This window comes from Phascolarctos cinereus, unplaced genomic scaffold (assembly GCF_003287225.1).
Source record: "Phascolarctos cinereus isolate Bilbo 61053 unplaced genomic scaffold, phaCin_HiC Scaffold_4;HRSCAF=312, whole genome shotgun sequence".
NCBI classification, from domain to species: Eukaryota; Metazoa; Chordata; class Mammalia; order Diprotodontia; family Phascolarctidae; genus Phascolarctos; species Phascolarctos cinereus.
The window spans coordinates 475,543,329-475,564,143 of NW_027555847.1; the positions used below are offsets into that span (position 1 = coordinate 475,543,329).

A 20,815-nucleotide genomic window follows, 5' to 3' on the forward strand; every position below is an offset into this window, starting at 1 on the left:
AGAATAGAAGCAGTGGATATCATCAAGGAATTGTTTGAAGAAGAGATGGTGCACTGATCACTTTGCAAAAGTGAGGAATAACAGGTGGAAACCAAAGTGCTAGTAGTCCTTTGATGTTAGAACAAAGCAAGAAGCATATTCATTATATTAGGTTGACCTTCCCCTCCAGCTCCAATCCCACCTTGGGAGCAAACATCTGGTAGGGCATAGTCTAGTCTAGCGCAGGATAGATAGGCATAGATAGGCTTATTGCCTGCATCATTTGACAGAATGCCTGAATCAGTAGGATGACAGATCCATTGGAGTAGCTGTATTCAATTGGATGCAATTTAGGAAATCATAGTTTTGCTATATTACCAGTCCTTTTCCTAGCATACATTTCCTATTTAGTGTTCTTTATGCTGTGCAAGCAAGTCATCATATATTGTAACCTACTTCTTCCTATCATGTCTCTACATTTCACTCTAGGTCACTTGCAGTTTTGATTTTTTTTTTTTTTAGAGATTGTGATCCATAGTCATCAACATCACTTGGATCACATAAAAAAAGATGGAATTTGTGCCCAGATCAGCTTGATGTCATTAAAAAATACTATATAATTTCCTGAAAACAATCTATTCAGCTCTTTTTCTTTCATTCAATTCTGGGTTCAACTCATCATCTATTTGCAATTCCTGTCTAAACTACATCTACTGATGAATTAAATCCAGGGACATCCAACTATTTGCCATAGTCTGAGAAAAAGCCATACTTCATCCATTTGATTTTTCTATGTGAATTGTTAGGATAATTTTTTAAAGTGATTGTATGTGGCTTTGATACAGCTTTGAAATTTTCTGTGTATTGATGAAATAAATAAAATATCGACTGCAAACACAAACATTTACAGACCTCAGCATCTATTTCTAAGACTTTACTACCCTTGTTCTATTTGGATTCTGTTCAGAACATCCTCTCTGACAGTGGCTAACACATTTGATGAGTATTCATTGACTGAACAAATTTTAAATTCAGGTTATCTATCTTCATCTAGGCCCCAACTACAGCAAGCCCTTCTTTAATTCCTCCCTAAGTAATTCTCTATATTACTCCCCACAGAAGCTATTCCAAACCTAATTTTTCCTCTTCAAGCATATTATACCTCCTCTTTCCCTTTTCTCTTAGGTGAAGACCTTGCCTTTACTTTACTGAGAAAGTTGAGGCCATTTAACATGAGTTCCTTCCTCCTTTCATCACAAAATGCCTTGATACCATTCCCCATTCTTTCCTCCTTTCCCTTCTGCTAAAGGGGTGCTCATTCTCCTTGCAAAGGCCAATCCTTCTGTGTGGGCCCTTGATCCCAATCCCTTCCATTGTTTTCAACAGATTGCAGCCTTAATCCCCTCTCTTGAATCTTCAACCTCTCCTTATCTACTGGTTCCTTCCCTATTGCCTTCCAACATGCTCAATTATTCTTCATCTGTAGAAAACCTTCACTGAAACCTATTATGCCCTTAAGCTATTGTCCCATAACTCTCCTCTCATTCTCAAACTCTTTGAAAAAAAAAAATGTCTATACTCTTTCAGCCTCCACTTTCTCTCCTCTTGCTCATGCCATAACCTTTACAATCAATCTTTTATTGGCATCTGTGAATACTCCTTGAAGCACACAAAGTTGCTTCATTCTCACATGAAGCAGCTCCATTCTTCATTAGAAAAAGTGTAGTAATTATTAACTAATTGAAAATCTTCAATAGTATTTTTTATATGTTTTCTGTTCTTTTCAATACATTTTTGTTTGAGGCAATCAGGATTAAGTGACTTGCCCAAGGACACACAGCTAGTGAGTGTTACCTGTCTGAGGCTGGATTTGAACTCAGGTCCTCCTGACTCCAGGGCCGGTGCTCTATCCACTGCGCCACCTAGCCGGCCCCTTTTCTCTACATTCTTATATTTTCCATCTTAACATTGCTTAAATCTGTGCTCCAAACCTTGATGTTTTATTTATATTTTCCCTTTGTACTCCCCTTTTAAACATTTCCTGCATTCTTTCATGGGACATCTTATTTTCTCTGACAGCCTAGAGAGTAGAGAGGCATTCTTTAGTACCTTTCCCCATTTTCTCCAATAGGGAAAAATAACTGGTGTTAATGCAAAGTTAACCAACTCTAACTAAAACGAATCAGAACTTCTCAGATTCACAAGGTGGCAGCACATTCATCTCAGGATAGATATTCATTCACCTAAAATCAGGAAAGGACAAATATAAAATCGGCAACCCAAAACCTAGGCACAGGCTCACCTAGGCAATATGTATGCTTTAGATACCACGTGTTCTTGGTAGACTGGTAATTGTTGTGCAGGGATAGATAACCTGCTCTATCCGCCCCCCCCCCCAACCATGTGGGGAATGATCTGACATGATCATAGCTGGAAGGGAAGAGAGTATTGATGTTGAGGTCATTCTCTTTTAAATACGCAGAATCACCAGTGCTTTCTGAGTATTAGCTGATAAGGGCACTCATCATCTCAAAGTGCCAAGGCTTTTCAGCCATGAGCTGTCATATAGGTGGAAGCAGCCAGAAAGTCTGACATCCTCAAAAGTCCCAAGTACTGAGTCATCATGTCCTTGGATCCCTTAGAAAGTTTCAGGTGAGCTCCAGTTATATCATCCCTAGGTTCATCCCTATGGATTATTTCAACCCCTCCTACACTCATACAAATAACACAGCACTGGAAAAAACTAAAACACACTTCACTCTTTGCAGATGATTGACAATTTCCCATTATTCTTGATATGTTATACAAGCAAGGTATTCATTTTTCTATCATTCTTTTTAATAGGACTTGTTAGTTGCCATGGCCCACTGCCCATTTTCAGTGCTGGTTAATTGCACGTGGGGGTGGTTTCAGTTATTGGGTTATCAAAGTAGGCTTTGTTATCTTTTTTCTTGGCCCTGCCTCCCAATATATTGCTAGTTTTCTGCAATTAGTAGATTTCTGCCAAGTCATGGCACATAGAAAAGCTGCCTTTAGTTATTGATTGCAAGATCTTAAATAGAAATTCAATTTACAGTCAGCTTTTTTTTTGCCTTTTACCCTTCTTCTCTCCATTCCCTGCTTATCAAAATTCATGTACCTTTCTCCAATTTATAGCTTTGTTGCCTCAGCATCTTGTTCTTATTGACTTCGATATTGCCGGCTTTCCTTGAATTTTAGAGGAATTTCCTGACTCTTCTCATGACATAAAGTTCCCTTGCCTAGCTGACTTTGATGCCCAGTTATTAAATCCTGCCAAGGCTCTACTACAAAGAGAACATTTAGGTATGGGAGTGAAAATACATAGGGTCAGGAGAGGGAGGGTCCTGCATGAGGAATAACAGAGACCAGTGTCACTGGAACTTAGAAGATGTAGAGGGGCATAACAAGAGGCATAATAGGACTGGAAAGGTAGAAAGAAGCCAAGTTTTTAGGGACTTTAACAGCTAAACCAAGAATTATAAATTTGATCCTGGGAGAAATGAGGAGTCACTGCAGTTCATTAAAACAGTGGTGGGAGGGAGGGAAATGGCATGATAAACCTGCATCCTAAGAAAATCACTTTGATAGCTGAATAGAGGATGAACAGGAACATGGAGAGGCTTGTAGTGGGCAGACTATTCAATTGCAATGGTCCAGGTATGATATGATGTGAGTTCATTTGTACCAGGGTGGTGGGAGTGTCAGAGTAGAGCTAGTGCTAAAACAGAATCAACAAAACTTGACAGTAGATTGTATACAGAGAAGAGGGTGAGAGAGAGGCGTCAGAGGTTTTGAGACTGGATGACTGAGAGGATGCTGGTGCTCTAGATACTAATAGGGAAAGTTAGAAAGAGGGGAGGATTTTGGAGCAAAGATAAGGAATTCAGTTTGTGACATATCGAGTTTAAAATGTTTATGGTACATTCAGTTTGAAATGCCTAATAGGAGGAGGAAATGCGTCAGGAGGTTAGGAGAGAGGTTAGGGCTGGAAAGTGGATATGAGAATCATCTGAATAGAGATGATAATTGAAACCATGAGAGCTGATGAGATCACTAAGTGAAATAGTTTAGAAGGAAAAGAGAAGAGAACCAAGGACAGACCTCTGGATGATACTTATCTTTCTCAGGCATGATTTGGATGAAGATTTAGCAAAGGAGATGGAGAAGGAGCAGCCAGACATGTAGAATGAGACCCAGGAGAGATCAGTGTTGTGAATAGCTATAGAATTTAAAGGAGGCATGTTATTGAAAGTCTCAAAGATTGCAAAGAGACTGAGAAGGATGAAGATTGAGAAAAGGCCATCACATAAGATTTGCCATTTAAGAACTAATTGCTGACTTGGAAGAGAATGGTTTTAATTTAATGATGAGTTATGAAGCCAGACTTCAGAGAAGTAAGAAGAGAATAACTTTACTGTATATTTAAAAGGAATAGCTAATTGTACATAATAGATTTGCAGTTTCATGTACAATCATCTTTTTTTCCTATTCCATTATGTTATTGTAATGCTTGTTTATTGAAGTTCAGAATAAAATAAATAAAACTTTTAAAAAAGAAGAGAAAGAGAGGAAAAGAAGTGAAGACACTTATGGACAGTTTTCTCAAGGAGTTTAGTCATGAAAGGTGATGACTGTGTCATGCAATGGGGTTTTTGATGATAGAAGAGACACTGGCATGTTGGTAGGCAGTAGGAAAGCAACAAGTAGAGAGGGAGAGATTGAAGATTAGCAAAAGAGTAAGGATGATAAAAGGGACAATCTATTAGAGAAGACAGGGTGGAATGGGATTATTTGAGCATGTACAAGGTTTTGTCTTGGCAAGCAGAAGGGCCACATCTTCAGGTGAAATATGGTTAATGTAGAGGATAGTAAGGAAAATGTCTGGCTTTTCCTTGACCCATTTCCTAAAATGGAAGAAGAGGGAGATCTCAGCAGATGGCCTGAATTTTTCAGTGAAATATAAAGCAAGTCTTAAGAAGTGAATTGGGGGAGAGGAGCAAAGCTCTTGGCTTTTGCTTTGGTCTGGGTCTTCTGCATGACCTTTGACTGGAGGAAGATCTCATAAGCTTTAGAGGTTTGGAGGATTTCCCAAGTTTTCATTACCATCTTAGCAGCATCTCCAGACTCGCTGATGATAATGTCTAAATTAATAGCTGAGAACAGGCTGGACAAAGATCCAAAGTTTTAGAAAGAGCACAAAAGAATAGCTACAATATGCCTAAGGTAAACATCTTGAAGACTACAGCAAAAGGATTTCCTTTTTTTTTAAATAATATTTTTTCTAATTGCATATACACAATTTTAAATATTTTTTAAAGTTTTAAGTTCCAAATTCTTTCCCTCTCTACTTTCTTTTGCCCCTCACTAAGACTGTAAGCAATCTTATATAGCTTATATATATATATATATATATGTAATCATGTAAAACATATTTCAATATTAGTAATTTTGTGGAAGAAAACTTGAAAGAAAGAAGGAAGGAAGGAAAGAAAGAAAGAGAAAGAAAGAAAAGGAAAGAAGGAAGGAAGGAAGGAAGGAAGGAAGGAAGAATGAAGTGATAAAAGAAAAAGAAGGAAAGAAAGAAAGAAAAAAGAAAGGAAGGAAGGAAGGAAAAAGAAAGAGAAAAATGATAAGCTTCATTCTGAATTCAGATGCCATCAGTTCTTTCTCTGGAGGCAGATAGAAAATAGGCATAGATCAGTATCTCACACCATATACTAAGATAAAATAAAAATGATTACATGATTAGGCATAAAAGGTGATACCATAAGTAAATTAGGGTAGCATAGGATAGTTTACCTGTCAGATTTATGGATAAGGGAAGAATTTAGGACCAAACAGGAGATAGAGAGCATTGCAAAATATAAAATAGATAATTTTTATTATATTAAATTAAAATTTTTTGCACAAACAAAACCAATGCAACCAAATTTACAAGGAAATCAGAAAACTGGGGGAAAACTTTTACTATATGCATCTCAGATAAAGGCCCTATTTCTCAAATATGTAGAGAACTGAGTCAAATTTATAATACAAATAATCCACAATTGATAAATGGTCTAAGGATGTGGACACGTAGTTTTCAGACAAAGAAATCAAAGCTATATATAGTCCTATGAAAAAATGCTTTAAATCACTATTGATTAGAGAAATGCAAATTAAAAATTCTGTGGTATCACCTCTTACCTATAAGTTTCACTAATATACCAGGAAAGGAAAATGATAAATTGAAATGGAAATTGGAAATTCCCCTTTAAATTAATAAGATCACTCAAATAAATAGGTTCAGTTCAAATCTCGGTCATGACCGTTCCATATCTCCTGAGTGTTCTTGGCCTAGCATTCCAGGAACTAGCCATTCCTAGGTCACGTTGACATGGAGGGTTGGCTCCTCTCCTTGTGAGACGTGATGTTATTAAAAAACAAAATACCAAGCCTCAGGCGGATGGGAGCGTGGCTAAGGTCAGATGTGTATTGGACAAACCATGAATAGCGCAAGCATCAAAAAGGGGTTCTTGGCCCCAAGCCTTCTTTGTTTAGAACAATATAAAAACACTGCGTCCTGTAAGCCCGCTGAGCCTCACCCGCGGGAAGGACGCTTCGCCCGGGAAAATCTTTACACAATTCAAGTTTGTACAGGCTGCAACGGGGCTCCCAGCCGTTGATTGACTTTGGAGGTTCCCTTGAATTGGTGATGTATTCTCTTCCATTACCGACTCTCTTGATCGGTGCTATATTATTGATTGTTCTTATTATTTATGCTTTCTATGCAAATTCAAACTATCTGTGCTTTGCTTCTTCTAAATAAATTATCTATTTCCTATTATTTTCTGGTGCATTGGAGAGTGTCATTTATAGGAGCGAATCCGAACCTCACTAAATCCTATTAATACAAAATTGGCGTCACGAACAGGATTCGCTGTATAAATGCCTTTCTTTAAGAGAAATGTTGAGCCCCGGGCTCCGGTAGAGGTCCCCGGTTGGGAGGACCCTCCGTTTTCCTCGCTCGCAAAAACCTGGTCACAGTGTACAGGACCTAGTGAGGATTGGGGGTGTTGGGGGTTCTCGTTTGGGGTGCGACGGATGGGCCGGTTGCCAGCAGGGATAATGGGGGGATACGACCAGTACATCATTTCCCTCCCTTTTGGGTTGTTTGCAGCCAGACAGCCAAAGGCTGCAGCAGGACTCTGAAAAGTTGCCTTCATTCTCCCCCTCTCCCTCCCCAGGTAACAGCAGCTTCAAAGCAGTGCGTGGATGGGAGAGGGAAAGAGAGAAGAATACTTTATTACTTAGGTTATATGGTTGGTAGAGGGCAAGTTGGGAAGGATTGTTGAAGTGTTAGGTCAGAATTAGAAAGGAATGAGATATGTACAGGTTTTAAGGGGATTTTAAATCATTAGAAAGAAAGGCAAGGAAGTTTAAGCATGTAGGAGAGAGGAGTGTGTGTAGAAAATTTGAAGGGTGAGTAAAAGGAAAGTGCATGCTGTAATAGCTGTAGCAAATATGAATTGGGACCCTGATACTTGGGAAGGTGATATTTGGGATGAAGATGATGATAGGTGGGGGGAAGTAATAGAGGAAGATGTTCCGGATGTTGTAGACGGGGAAGCTCGGCCGATAGATAGGAGAAAAGCCGAAAAGGAGGGAGCTAACCCACCCCGGGTGACTGAAATCACGGAAGATTACTCCCAAAGAGAAATTACTGATTTGCTTAGTAGGTTTTCACAGCGATCAGGAGAGCCTGCAATCTCCTGGCTTGTAAGATTAAGTGATGGGGGAGCTGGAGGAGTGTGGCTAGACCCCAAGGATTGTCTAAAATTTTTGAGTTTGACCTCTATATTTTAATACAGGCAGAGAATAAAGAGGTGGTAGAGAAAAGATTAACTCAACTAATAGAACATATGAAGGAGAAGGGATGGGAGATTAATCCTGATAAAATTCAAGGTCCAGCTCAAAGTGTGAAGTTTTTAGGAATAATTTGGAATAAGGGTCATAGAGAAATCCTCCCCAAGGCCAAGCAAAAAATATTAGATTTTTCACCTCCTAGGGACAAAAGAGAAGCTCAAAAGTTCGTTGGGTTGTTTGGTTTCTGGAGAATCACATTCCTCATTTAGGTCAGATTTTGAAGCCATTGTATAAAGTTACCCGGAAAAAGTATGCATTTGAATGGGGGGAAACAGAATCGAAAGCCTTTGAGGAAGCCAAAATAGCTATTCAAACTGCCCTGGATCTTTGGCCTGTACAGCCAGGGCCGATGGAATTGCAAGTTACAGTTTTGCATGGATATGCTGATTGGAGTTTATGGCAAAAACAACAGGGCAGGAATGTTCCTTTAGGATTTTGGTCGCGGAAACTGCCACCTGCTGGCCAAAATTATACTCCTTTTGAACAACAATTATTGGCTGCATATTGGGCCCTGGTAGAGACAGAACATTTAACTTTAAACCATGAAGTTGTATTGAGGCCAGCCATACCCATTATGAGTTGGATTATGGGGACCCCCGCCTCACATAAAATAGGACATGCCCAAGAATCATCAATTATTAAATGGAAATGGTATTTGCAAAATAGAGTCAAGACAGGCAGATCGGGTATTTCCACCTTGCATGAAAAGGTATTAGAATTACCAAAACATTCAAATGATATTGATATACCACCAAAGTCTTATGATCAATCACCTGTTTCTTGGAATAATGGATATGATTCTCTAACCCCCGAGCAGAAGAAGCATGCTTGGTTTACTGATGGCTCGGCTAAATATATAGGATCTAAGCGATGTTGGAAAGCTGTAGCCTATAACCCTTCATGCAATACTATTTTGGAAAGCTCTGGTGAAGGCCAGAGTAGCCAATGGGCCGAATTAGTGGCTGTCTATCAAGTAATTCAAAAGGAACAAGGTGGCCAATGTTATATATATATATATATACTGATTCCTGGGCCGTAGCCAATGGCCTAGCAGTTTGGATGCCAATTTGGAAGAAACACGAATGGAAAATTAGAGACAAAGATGTGTGGGGAAAAGAATTATGGGAACAAATATGGGAATGGTGTCAATGTACTAATGTATCTGTATTTCATGTAGATGCCCATGTGAATCAAGATTCTGTGGAACGTGAGTATAATGCCCGTGCTGATGAATTATCCAAACTTCAAGGAAAAGCTTTAAAGGTCACCCCCAGAGAGGAAAATGAAACACAATTAGGAAAATGGGTCCATATCACCGCAGGACATCTTGGCGCTCTTGCATCTTACAGGTGGGCATTAGACAGAGGGACTAACATACCTCTGGATCTATTTAAGCAAATAGTACAAAACTGCATACAATGTCAATTATTTGCTCATCGGCCTGTGCCGAAGAAAATCACTGGAGAATTGGCTAGAGGGTCTTTACCTGCTCAAATTTGGCAAATAGACTATATTGGACCATTACCTGTTAGTCAGGGGTGTCAATATGCCTGCACTTGTGTGGACACCTACTCTGGGTATTAGTTGCCTGCCCCTATAAACGGGCTACCCAGAAAAACACTTGTAAAACCCTAGATATTATTTCTCTTTATTATGGGACCCCCCTACAAATACAGAGTGATAATGGTACTAAAGTTTGGATAAAGAAGCATCAATCTGATAGACCAAGGCCAGCTGAGCTTATAGCACAAGGAAACACTAATACTGCCATAGTAGTATACCCTGGTGATGATAAATGGTATCATGTCCCACTAACCCAAATGTTTTTACGATATTAAGTGTTTTACAGTGTTTGCCTGCTATACGCTAACTATGGCATGAACTCCAGGTATTCCAGTGGGGAATCCTCAGCAAGGACCGCGTACTGATTCCATCTACGCTGGTGAAAACAACACCCACATCATGAATTGGTCATACCCATTCAACGTAGAAGTTTGGGACGCCCCTTTATTTCCCCTAATGAGAATCAATTTAACTAGTTTTAATCTAACTGTACTGCAGCAAACGGTACCAATATATCCTGTACCCTTACAAGTTGGCCACCTAGTCCATATTTTCCTAAAAGGTTAAGATCTGTAACATATAATTGGACACAAGTAAACTCCACCTACACTGTCTCACTATCACAAGCGGACGACAGAAAATATTTTTATTGTCGTAACACCTCCAATGGGCTGTATGAAGAATATCTAAACCAATTAGTATGGGTTGTACCTGTGACTCCGAAACCTCCTGGAATAATTCGTGTCCCCGCTCATGTACTAACACCTCTATCTTGCAACACAAAATAGTGTTTCATTATAATGTAACTTTTCCCTCTTTAGAAAGTTGTGTCAGGAAAAAAAGAGCTTGGTATGATACATTACTTGGTGGTGCAGGAACTGGTTTGGGTATAGTTAATTCTATAGACCTTGAGACCTTGGCTAGCAGACTGCGCAGTGCTGGACAAGATGTTTCTCAAGCTTTGACTGTGAATGCCCAATGGTTACCCACAACGATCCTGCCACACCAAAATACATTACAATATCAAGGCCAATTTTTACAAGTCTTTAATAATAGCATCCTCGTTAATTTACACCTTATGAAAAACATTGGTGTTTTATTTAATTGGACTAAATGTTCCTTGCAAAACTTATATACCCTCATACAGAAGGAAAATGCCCAAAGATTACTACAGGAAGGTAACTCTCACATATGGAACGATATACTTGACTTGTCAGATGTATGGAAAAAGCAAAAACCTGAGAATGCTAGATGCACTCCACTTTGGTGCGCTGGAACTATTATACTCTACCAAGTTAAAACTTGGACTGTTATGTGTCAATTTCATGTAATACCTTTTGTCTTACATAAATACTTTGCTTTACCTCATATCTATGGAAACTATATAGATTGGTATAATGTAACTCATACTCTGTCTGATTGTGTTGTAACTAATGGAGGGATTGTTTGTGGGATGATGACTCGGCAGATGGAACCCTGCCTTCTCTCACATTCATCCAATTTGTGTGATCTAACTTTATACCCAGTGAGTAACTTTTCTATGATATATGAAGTATCTACTCAATATGTTTGTATAGCCTCTAATAATCACTCTGACCTTCTATCTGTAGATATTACTACTGTTCCATTTTCTGGTTGCTTATCCAATGTATCTTTCCTACGCTGGCAAGGAAATGATTTTTACTTTCCACCAGACACTAACCTAGTTAAAAATTTTGCTTGGGTACCCCAATCTTTGCCTCTACCTCATGTGTCTCTATCTCTATATCCCCTTATGAACATCTTGAATCAGTCGACTGAAATCAAAAAGTTATTAGAGTCCAACCAACGCGCGTTAAATGAACATCGAATACAGACTCTTATAGCGCAGGAAGACTAGTCGAAGCTTCTCATTTAGTGATCTCAGATACTAATCATCATTGGTATGATTTTCTTTTTAAATCTCCTACTGCTACTATGTATTTTAATTCCTTAGCTACCCCCATACTACTACTTGCTTTGTTCTTTTTATGTCTTTGTATATGCAATTGTTGTATGTATACCAAAATACGCACTATATACACTCATGTCACACCTTTGCCCCTCACCTATTATTCTCATGATCTTAAGGCCAAGTGAAATGGAAATTGGAAATTCCCCTTTAAATTAATAAGATCACTCAAATAAATAGGTTCAGTTCAAATCTCGGTCATGACCGTTCCATATCTCCTGAGTGTTCTTGGCCTAGCATTCCAGGAACTAGCCATTCCTAGGTCACGTTGACATGGAGGGTTGGCTCCTCTCCTTGTGAGACGTGATGTTATTAAAAAACAAAATACCAAGCCTCAGGCGGATGGGAGCGTGGCTAAGGTCAGATGTGTATTGGACAAACCATGAATAGCGCAAGCATCAAAAAGGGTTCTTGGCCCCAAGCCTTCTTTGTTTAGAACAATATAAAAACACTGCGTCCTGTAAGCCCGCTGAGCCTCACCCGCGGGAAGGACGCTTCGCCCGGGAAAATCTTTACACAATTCAAGTTTGTACAGGCTGCAACGGGGCTCCCAGCCGTTGATTGACTTTGGAGGTTCCCTTGAATTGGTGATGTATTCTCTTCCATTACCGACTCTCTTGATCGGTGCTATATTATTGATTGTTCTTATTATTTATGCTTTCTATGCAAATTCAAACTATCTGTGCTTTACTTCTTCTAAATAAATTATCTATTTCCTATTATTTTCTGGTGCATTGGAGAGTGTCATTTATAGGAGCGAATCCGAACCTCACTAAATCCTATTAATACATAAATGTTGGAAAGGATGTGGGAAAATTGGGAAACTAATGCATTGTTAGTGGAGTTGTGAATTGATCCAACCATTCGGGAGAGCAATTTGGAATTATGCCCAAATTTGGAACTGTGCATACCCATTGACTCTGCAGTGCCACTACTAGATCTGTATCCCAAAGAGACAAAAAATAAAAAGGTAAAGGATCTTTTTGTACAAAAATATTTATAGTAGCTCTTTTTGTAGTGGCTAAGACAGCAGTGGGGAAACTATAGCCTCAAGGGCACATGTGGCCTTCTATGTCCTCAAATGCAGCCCTTTGACTGAATCCAAACTTCACTGAACACTTACTAGCTGTATGACCCTAGGTAAGTCAGTTCATCCTGTTTGCCTCAGTTTCTTTATCTGTAAAATGAGCTGGAGAAGGAAGTAGCAAATCACTCTGGTATCTTTGCTAAGAAAACCCCAAATGGGGTCATGAAGAGTTGGACATGACTGAAATGACAGAACAATAACATTATTATTTATGAAACCTTTTGAATACATTATTTCATTTATTAGTCATAACTTTAAAGACAATTCAACAAGCTTTCTAGAGAAACCACTCATCATTTAATGCCAGTTGTGTATATTTTAGGTCATTCAATTTGACAAGCAATTATTATGTACCTGTGTACAAAACTGTGATGTACTGAGAATACAAAGGCAAAAGAAATAAGCAAATTAACAAAACAGTTCTGGCCTCCTAGGAGCCTGTCTTTGTCTTAAGTAAAATTAATTAACCAATAACTAATTAAATACATGTGCTATAAGACAAGTAGGCTGAGAAAGTTTCCTTCTTTTTTTTTTTTAACACTACACATGCTCTTATCTTATACATAGCAGGTAAGCTGTGCCTCTTTGATTAAGTGATTGATTAGATGACTAAAAAACAAAGCAAGTCAGCTGAATTGGTTTCCCCCCCCCAGGCAGTTGTTTCTTTACTTTGCTAAGTGGGAAATAATGGTTCCTGCAAATGGCCATATTTAGGCATCTAGCCTGTAACCTCTCTTCAGTTATGAAATGTTATGATGTAGGATGTAGAAAAAACTAAAAGATCTTAACTGGAAGGAACTGGGATTTTTGCTAAGCTTTGTAGAATAAAGTAAAATGCCATATTTTACATAATACAATTTTAATGGAATACTGAGAACAAGTGATAAAATAGATTTGAAAAGTACTTAGAAAACTATTAGGGAATTGTGGGACTTGCATGTTTTATTATCCTTTATTCTTCAACATTATAATATTTTCCAATATTTTAATGTAAACAGTATTTTATTTTTTCCAATTACATGTAAAGATAGTTTTCAACATTCATTTTTACAAGATTTTGAGTTCCAAATTTTTCTCCCTCTGCAAGATGGCAAGCAATCCGATAAAAGTTATACATGTGCAATCACATTAAACATATTTCGACATTAGACATGTTGTGAAAGAAGGAAAAGAACAAAAGGAAAAAAACCATAAAAAAACCTAAGTGAAAATAGTGTGCTTCAATCTGCATTCAGACTCTATCAGTTCTTTCTCTGGATATAGATAGCATTTTCCATCATGAATCTTTTGGAATTTTCTTGGATCATTATATTGCTGAGAAGAACTATTGTAGTTGATCATCATACAATGTTGCTATTACTGTGTTCTCCTGGTTCTGCTGGTTCTGCTCACTTCACTCAGCATAGCATCAGTTCACGTAAGTCTTTCTAGTTTTTTTTCTGAAATCCACCTGCTCATCATTTCTTATAGCACAATAGTATTCCATTGCATTCATATACCACAACTTGTTCAGTCATTCCCCAATTGATGGGCATTTCATCATTTTCCAATTCTTTGCCAGTACTAAAAGAGCTGGTAAAAATATTTTTGTCCACGGAAGTCCTTTTTCCTTTTTTTTTTTTTATATCTCTTTGGGATACAGACCTAGTAGTGGTATTGCTGGATCAAATGGTATACAGTTTGATTGCCTTTTGGGCATAGTCCCAAATTGCTCTACAGAATGGTTGGATCAGTTTACAATTCCACCAACAATGCATCAGGGTCTCAATTTTCCCCACATCTTCTCCAACATTTGTCATTTTCCCTTTCTGTCATATTAATCAATCTGTTGGTGTGAGGTGGTACCTCTGAGTTTTTAATTTGCATTTCTCTAATCAATAGTGTTTTAGAGCATTTTTATATGACTATAAATAGCTATAATTTCTTCATCTGAAAATTGCCTGTTCATATCCTTTGACCATTTATCAACTGGGGAATGATTTGTATTCTGATAAATTTGACTCAATTCTCTATATATTTGAGAAATGAGTCCTTTATTAGAAACACTGGCTATGAAAATTGTTTCCCATCTTTCTGCTTTCCTTCTAATCTTGGTTGCATTGGTTTTGTTTGTGCAAAATCTTTTAATTTAATATAATCAAAATTAACAATTTTGTATTTTATAATGTTCTCTATCTCTTATTTGGTCATAAATTCTTCCTTTGTCCATGGATCTGAAAGGTAAACTGTTCCTTGCTCTCCTAATGTGCTTATGCTATCACCTTTTATGTCTAAATCATGTACACATTTTGACCTTGTCTATTCCAATATTTTTAATTAAACATTTGAGTAAAAATGGCAGCATGAAATAATGAACAGAAAAGAAGCCTTGCAGTTGGGAATAACTGGGTTCATGTCCCACCTTGGACACATGTCGTCTACGTCATGCTGTATGTCTCTTGCCCTCTCAGGGCCTCAAGCAACCTTTGAAAAACAGAAGTTGCGAGGGCAGAGCCAAGATGGTGGCGTGAAAGCAGCAACGTGCTTGAGCTCTCCCCCAACCCCTTCAAATACATATAAAAAATGGCTCTAAAGAAATTCTAAAGCAGCAGAATCCACAAAAAGACAGAGTGAAACAAATTTCCAGCCCAACACAACCTGGATGATTGATCAGAAAGGTATATTGTGCCGGGCTGAGAGTGGAGCACAGTGCAGCATGGGCATGCAGGCCTCAGCTACATGGGAGTAGAACGAGAGGGCAAAATAGAAATTGAAAGAATCCAGCGATCTCCTCCTGAAAGAGATCCCCAAAGGAAAACTCCTAGCAATATTGTAGCCAAATTCCAGAGTTCCCAGGTCAAGGAGAAAATATTACAAGCTGCCAGAAAGAAACAATTCAAGTACAGTGGAAACACAATCAGGATAACACAAGATTTAGCAGCTTCTACGTTAAAGAACTGTAGGGCATGGAATATAATATTGCAGAGGGCAAAGGAGATAGGATTACAACCAAAAATCACCTACCCAGCAAAACTGAGTATAATCCTTCAGGGGAAAAAATGGTAATTCAGTGAAATAGAAGACTTTCAAGCATTCCTGATGAAAAGACCAGAGTTGAATAGAAAATTTGACTTTCAAATACAAGACTCAAGTGGAACATGAAGAGGTAAACAGGAAAGAGAAATCATAAGAGACTTATTAGGGTTGAACTGTTTACATTCCTGCATGGAAAGATGATATTTATAACTCATGAGACCTTTGTCCGTATTAGGGAGTTGAAGGAAAAAATTATATGTATGTATAGATAGATAGATAGATAGATAGATAGATAGATAGATAGATAGAGGGCACAGGGTGAGTTGAAGATTAAGGGGTCATATCTGGAGAATAAAATTAAGGATGAGAGAGATTATATTCAGAGAAGAAGAAAGGGAAAGGTAAAATGGGGTAAGTTATTTCACAAAAAAAAAAAAGAAAAGAAAAGGCTCTTACAGTGGAGTGGAAATGGGAGAAAGTGAGAGAGAATGAGTGAATCTTATTCTCATAGGATTTGGCTTAAGGAGGGAATAACATACACACCCAATTGGGTAAGGAAATCTGTCTTACCTTACAGGAAAACAGGGGGAGAAGGGGACAAGAGAGCAGGGGGATGATAGACAGGAGGGCAGATTGGGAAAGGGGGTAATCAGAAGGAAATACTTCTAAGGAGGGACAGGGTCAAAAGAAAGAATAGAATAAATGGGAGGGCAGGATAGCATTAAGGGAAATAGAGTTAGTGTTTCACAACATGTCTACTATGCACGTGTTTTGCATAACTGCACATGTATAACCTGTATTGCGTTGCTTGCCTTTTCAATGAGGGTGGGTGGGGAGGGAGGAAGGGAGAAGATTTGAAACCTAAAGTTTTAAAAACATATTTTTTAAAAAAAATGTTTTCATATGCTACTGGGAAATAAGAAATACAGGAGATGGGGTATAGAAGTCTATCCTGCCCTACAGGAAAATAGAAGGGGAAGGGGATAAGAGAAGGGGGGGAGAGATAGAAGAGAGGACAGACTAGGGAAAGGATATTCAGAATGCATGCCATCTTGGCATGGGGGAGGGGTGAGACGGGGTGAAAATTTGGAACTCAAAATCTTGTGGAAGTAAATATAGAAAACTAAAAATAAATACATTTATATTAAAAAAAAAAAGAGGAAACATGCCCAGGAGAGGTAGAAAGCAGTACAGCTGGTAACAGAGCCTAGGTCTTTTGTTTCTAAACTTGATATTCATTCCACTACTGTGATGCCTCTAAAAAATCACTATATGATTGTCACTTACTGTCTGTAAAATGAAGAGGTTGGTTAGGTGTTTGGGAACCAAAGTGTTTTATAAACATTAGCTGTCATTTTTCATTTCGAAAATTATATAATAATCTATATCAAATACCTTGCTGTCTCAGGGAAGGGGGAGGGGTGGAAGGAAGGGAGAGAATTTGGAACTCAAAATTTTAAAAAACGAATGTTAAAAATTGTCTTTTCATGCATTGAGAAAAAATAAAATATTTCAAAAAAAGAAAAGGAAAACAGAAGTTGCAAAGGAAATGGGGATTTTCCCCTAAATCGATGAAATTACATATCAGGTTAAAAAAAGAAATTTAACATTAAAAATGAATAGAAAAATTATTTTTTCTTGGAAACTAATTACATACAAATTAATTCTATTCACTATTAAGTTACTTTTTTCTTTCCTTTGGCTTAAGTCCTCCTCAGGATTCTTCATTCATTCATTCTCATTTACCCTTTCTTACATGATTATAATCAGATTTTTAGAATCAACTGCCATTGCTCCTTTCCTTTACCCTAGAAAATCTTCCTTTATGTAATGATGTAAACCAAGGCACATTTTGGGAAAAAAAAAACCCAAAACAGTGATTATACTGTTTTCCATATTCTCTCCACAAAGCTAATGGCCTTCTAAAACTACTAAATCAAGCCTCTGCATGGGATATTACTATGGATTTAAAATCTAAAGCTTAATGGTACATCAAGGTAAGTTTTTGTATTGGTTTCCATCAAGATTTTATTTATTTTCTTCTGCAGAGGAACAAAAAGAGGAAAGGCAGAATTTCCCTTGCATGTGGCAGAAAAGTTACATTAGAAACCTTCCTCATTTGAAGAGCTATTACTGGATGCTTCAGCCTTTGCTTATGAGAAGATGGATTTCATTTTAATCTTCCTCAGTAAATAACCTCTGACAAACTGATGGGGTTTGTAAAATGTTAACTGTTCCCAACAAATTGAATGATTACCTAGCATGCATATTCATAAAGAGCTACAAAATGAAATTAGTCTTCACTTTAAGTTGATCTATCAAAATGATTACCCACTAATAAAAGGGTCCTCCCACAATTATAATTATTGTCACCTTTGTTTTTGGTGGGATGGTACAGGTTGGTGGATTGAAGAGAGATGGTAAAGAATTACCGGTTGTACTGATCACTGAAAAACAGCTTTGTGTTAATTATGATACTTAGTAGACTGTATTACATCTGCGGTGAAGACCTTTTCACTTCAGCTGATAAAAGTCAGCAAACCCTGAATATACCCCCTAAGAAATCAAACAATATGTAAATCACTATAGTGGGAATAGAAATTTAGCTTTATAAAGAGGAATGTTTTTAGGGCTAAATTATCTGAATGGCAGTAGAGAAGGCTGAGAACATGGCCGTTCTAACAGAGAATAATAATGAGAATTGTGATTTATTACCCAGCTCCACAGGTCACTGCACCATCAGGGCAGGGGAGCGGGAAAAGTGAAATCCAATCATGTTCTCATAGACCTCTCAGCATGGGCTTGACTTGCTCATTAACCAGCATCAGGAGTTTCACAGTCTTCAACATGGGAAAGGTCGTTTCCTCAAACCAGGAGGCCAAACTCCATGGCTTTTCTTGCCCTTCATTCATCAGCTGGGGATATGCCCTTTTTGGACCATCGTGAAATTGCTGCTTTTCAAGGTGGGCTTACATCCCTCTGGATGTTCTGCCCATTTAAGCTAATGTGCCTTCCTGATATTTGGTTCCTGGGTACAGAAGGCAGTGGGAAACACAGGAATCAATATACTTAATGCCTTTCCTCTTTTATAATTATTCAGACACAGACACACACACACACACACACACACACACACACACAGACACACACACACACACACACAAACCCTTCTTGAAGTGGGCTGACAATGAGGAGTAGCTGAAACATAAATAATTTATTTGTATGCTGCTTTAGTTTGAGTTTGTTTGTAAATCCTGAAGAGTTTCCATGAAAACAAATCCAGTTCAATGCCTGTGGGCTTGTTCTGTGGCTTGGAGCTAACGTCCCTCACACTTCTTTCTGTCTTAGATCATTTTTACCCAAACTATAGAAACTCAAGCCCTGTTTTCATTATTGAGCTCACAAGGCCAGGATTCCTGTTTCTAAACTAGTGGATCCTTTAAATCACAAGATGATGGTAACCTTTATCCTGAATTTCTTAAAACCTGCTTACACTGTGTCACATCAGAATCTCCTTTCCTAAATCACTTAATGTGAACTGCCACTGGAAATTGAGTTGGAGGAGGATAAATATTTAGGGTGGCCCTTCCTCAAGATTCTGAGATAAGCAGAGTTCAGAAAAGCATACATATTTTTTCCATTAAGAAAATGACCTTGGCAGATGCATATAAGATGTTCAGTAGAAGCAATAAGACAGAACTGGCTATTTTAATGCAGCACAGTCTATGAATCAGCAGCTAGTGGTGCTGTCTGTCAGCCCCAATCAGAATTCTCATCCTGTAGCAACTGGCAGATGGAGTCCTTAAGTCCTATTCCAGTTGTGGAATGCTTGCTGTCTTCTGGATAGAATCACCTCTGTCAGAGCACAGCTGGGATGTTTGGATCCAGGGCAAAGAGGGTGTCATCTTTCAATAGCCTTTAGATAGAAAAAAAGGGCACTGTGTTACATCTGTTTATCTTTGAGAAAACAATGATAGGCAAGGTTATAGATAAACCAGGGCTGACACTGGACTTTAGCAAAAATTGTTTTTAAATATACATCAGCCTCTACAAATTCCAATTTTAATAAAATGGGTAATTGGTTAAGAAGCCCACTAAGCAAGCACAGCCTTCGAAAACAAGAAGCTTGACCACATTGTCAGGGTAGATGGGGAGGGGTAGTTTTTGGCTGCATCAATAATTCAGGAAGTGGATGTTGGGATCTCTCCTTGTTTTCCCATTTATGTAGCAGAGGAAAACACTACCATTTCCACCATGGGGATGGAAGGATATGTGATGCTAATATCTGGGAGAAACTAAAGATGCCTAAGAGGGAAACAATAACCAGGAGGGGAGGGAAGGAACCAGTTTTTTACCCTCATTTTGCATCAGGGAGTTGGTGCCAAATTATTGGAGATCTATAGAGAATTGTCCCTACTTGCCCTGAGAAAATAGGCACCTGTTGCTTATACTCCTTTGCCATGATAAGCAGAAGGAAGGAGTGAAAGAAAATGAAATATCTTGCCAGGGAAGGGAGTAAAGAAGTAAGCATTTATATGGTGCCTATTATGTTCCAGGCATTGTGAGAAATGTTTTTTTTTTGTTACATATACCTCATTTGTTTCTCACAACAATCCTACAAAGTAATTGTGATGATCATCCCCAATTCGGAGTTAAGCAAACTAAGGAAAATAATGTTGTTGTTTTTCATTCATTTTCAGTTGTATCCAACCTTTTGTGATCCTGTTTGGGATTTTTTTGGCAGAGATACTGGAGTGGCTTGCCATTAAGTTACTTGTCTAGGGTTACATGGTAGGTGTCTGAGACTTAATTTGAAGCCAGGAAGATATGTCTTCCTGAATCCAGGCTTGACACTCTAACCACTGTGCCACCTAGGTGCCCAAATTAATACTAATAATCATAATTATCATCATCATAGCTAGCATCTCTATAGAATCTACTATATACCAGACACTGAAACAAATGCTTTAGAAATATTTTCTCATTTGATTCTTACAACAGCCCCTGAGAGGTAAGTACTATTCTCACCCCAATTTTATATTTATGAGAAAAACAAAGGTTAAGTGACTTGCTAAATGTCACACAACTAGTAAGTGTCTAAGACCAGATTCGAACTCAGGTCTTCTTTACTCCCGGCCCAGAATTCTATCCACTGCACTACCAGTTGTCTCTGCATAACTATTCATTCACAGCATACATATTTGTCTCCCCAATGAAGCAGCAGGGAACAGTGGGTCAAAACAGGACAAGCGCAT

General features: G+C 38.2%; 1 long non-coding RNA gene across 1 annotated transcript; it reads left to right on the forward strand.

Moving 5' to 3' along the window:
• The first annotated feature begins 6,235 nt into the window (after window positions 1–6,235).
• LOC144456974 (uncharacterized) lies at window positions 6,236–12,180 on the forward strand. The gene is made up of 2 exons (XR_013486220.1): window positions 6,236–6,691; window positions 9,083–12,180. It is a non-coding gene; the product is annotated as an uncharacterized LOC144456974 (long non-coding RNA).
• The last annotated feature ends 8,635 nt before the right edge of the window (window positions 12,181–20,815 follow it).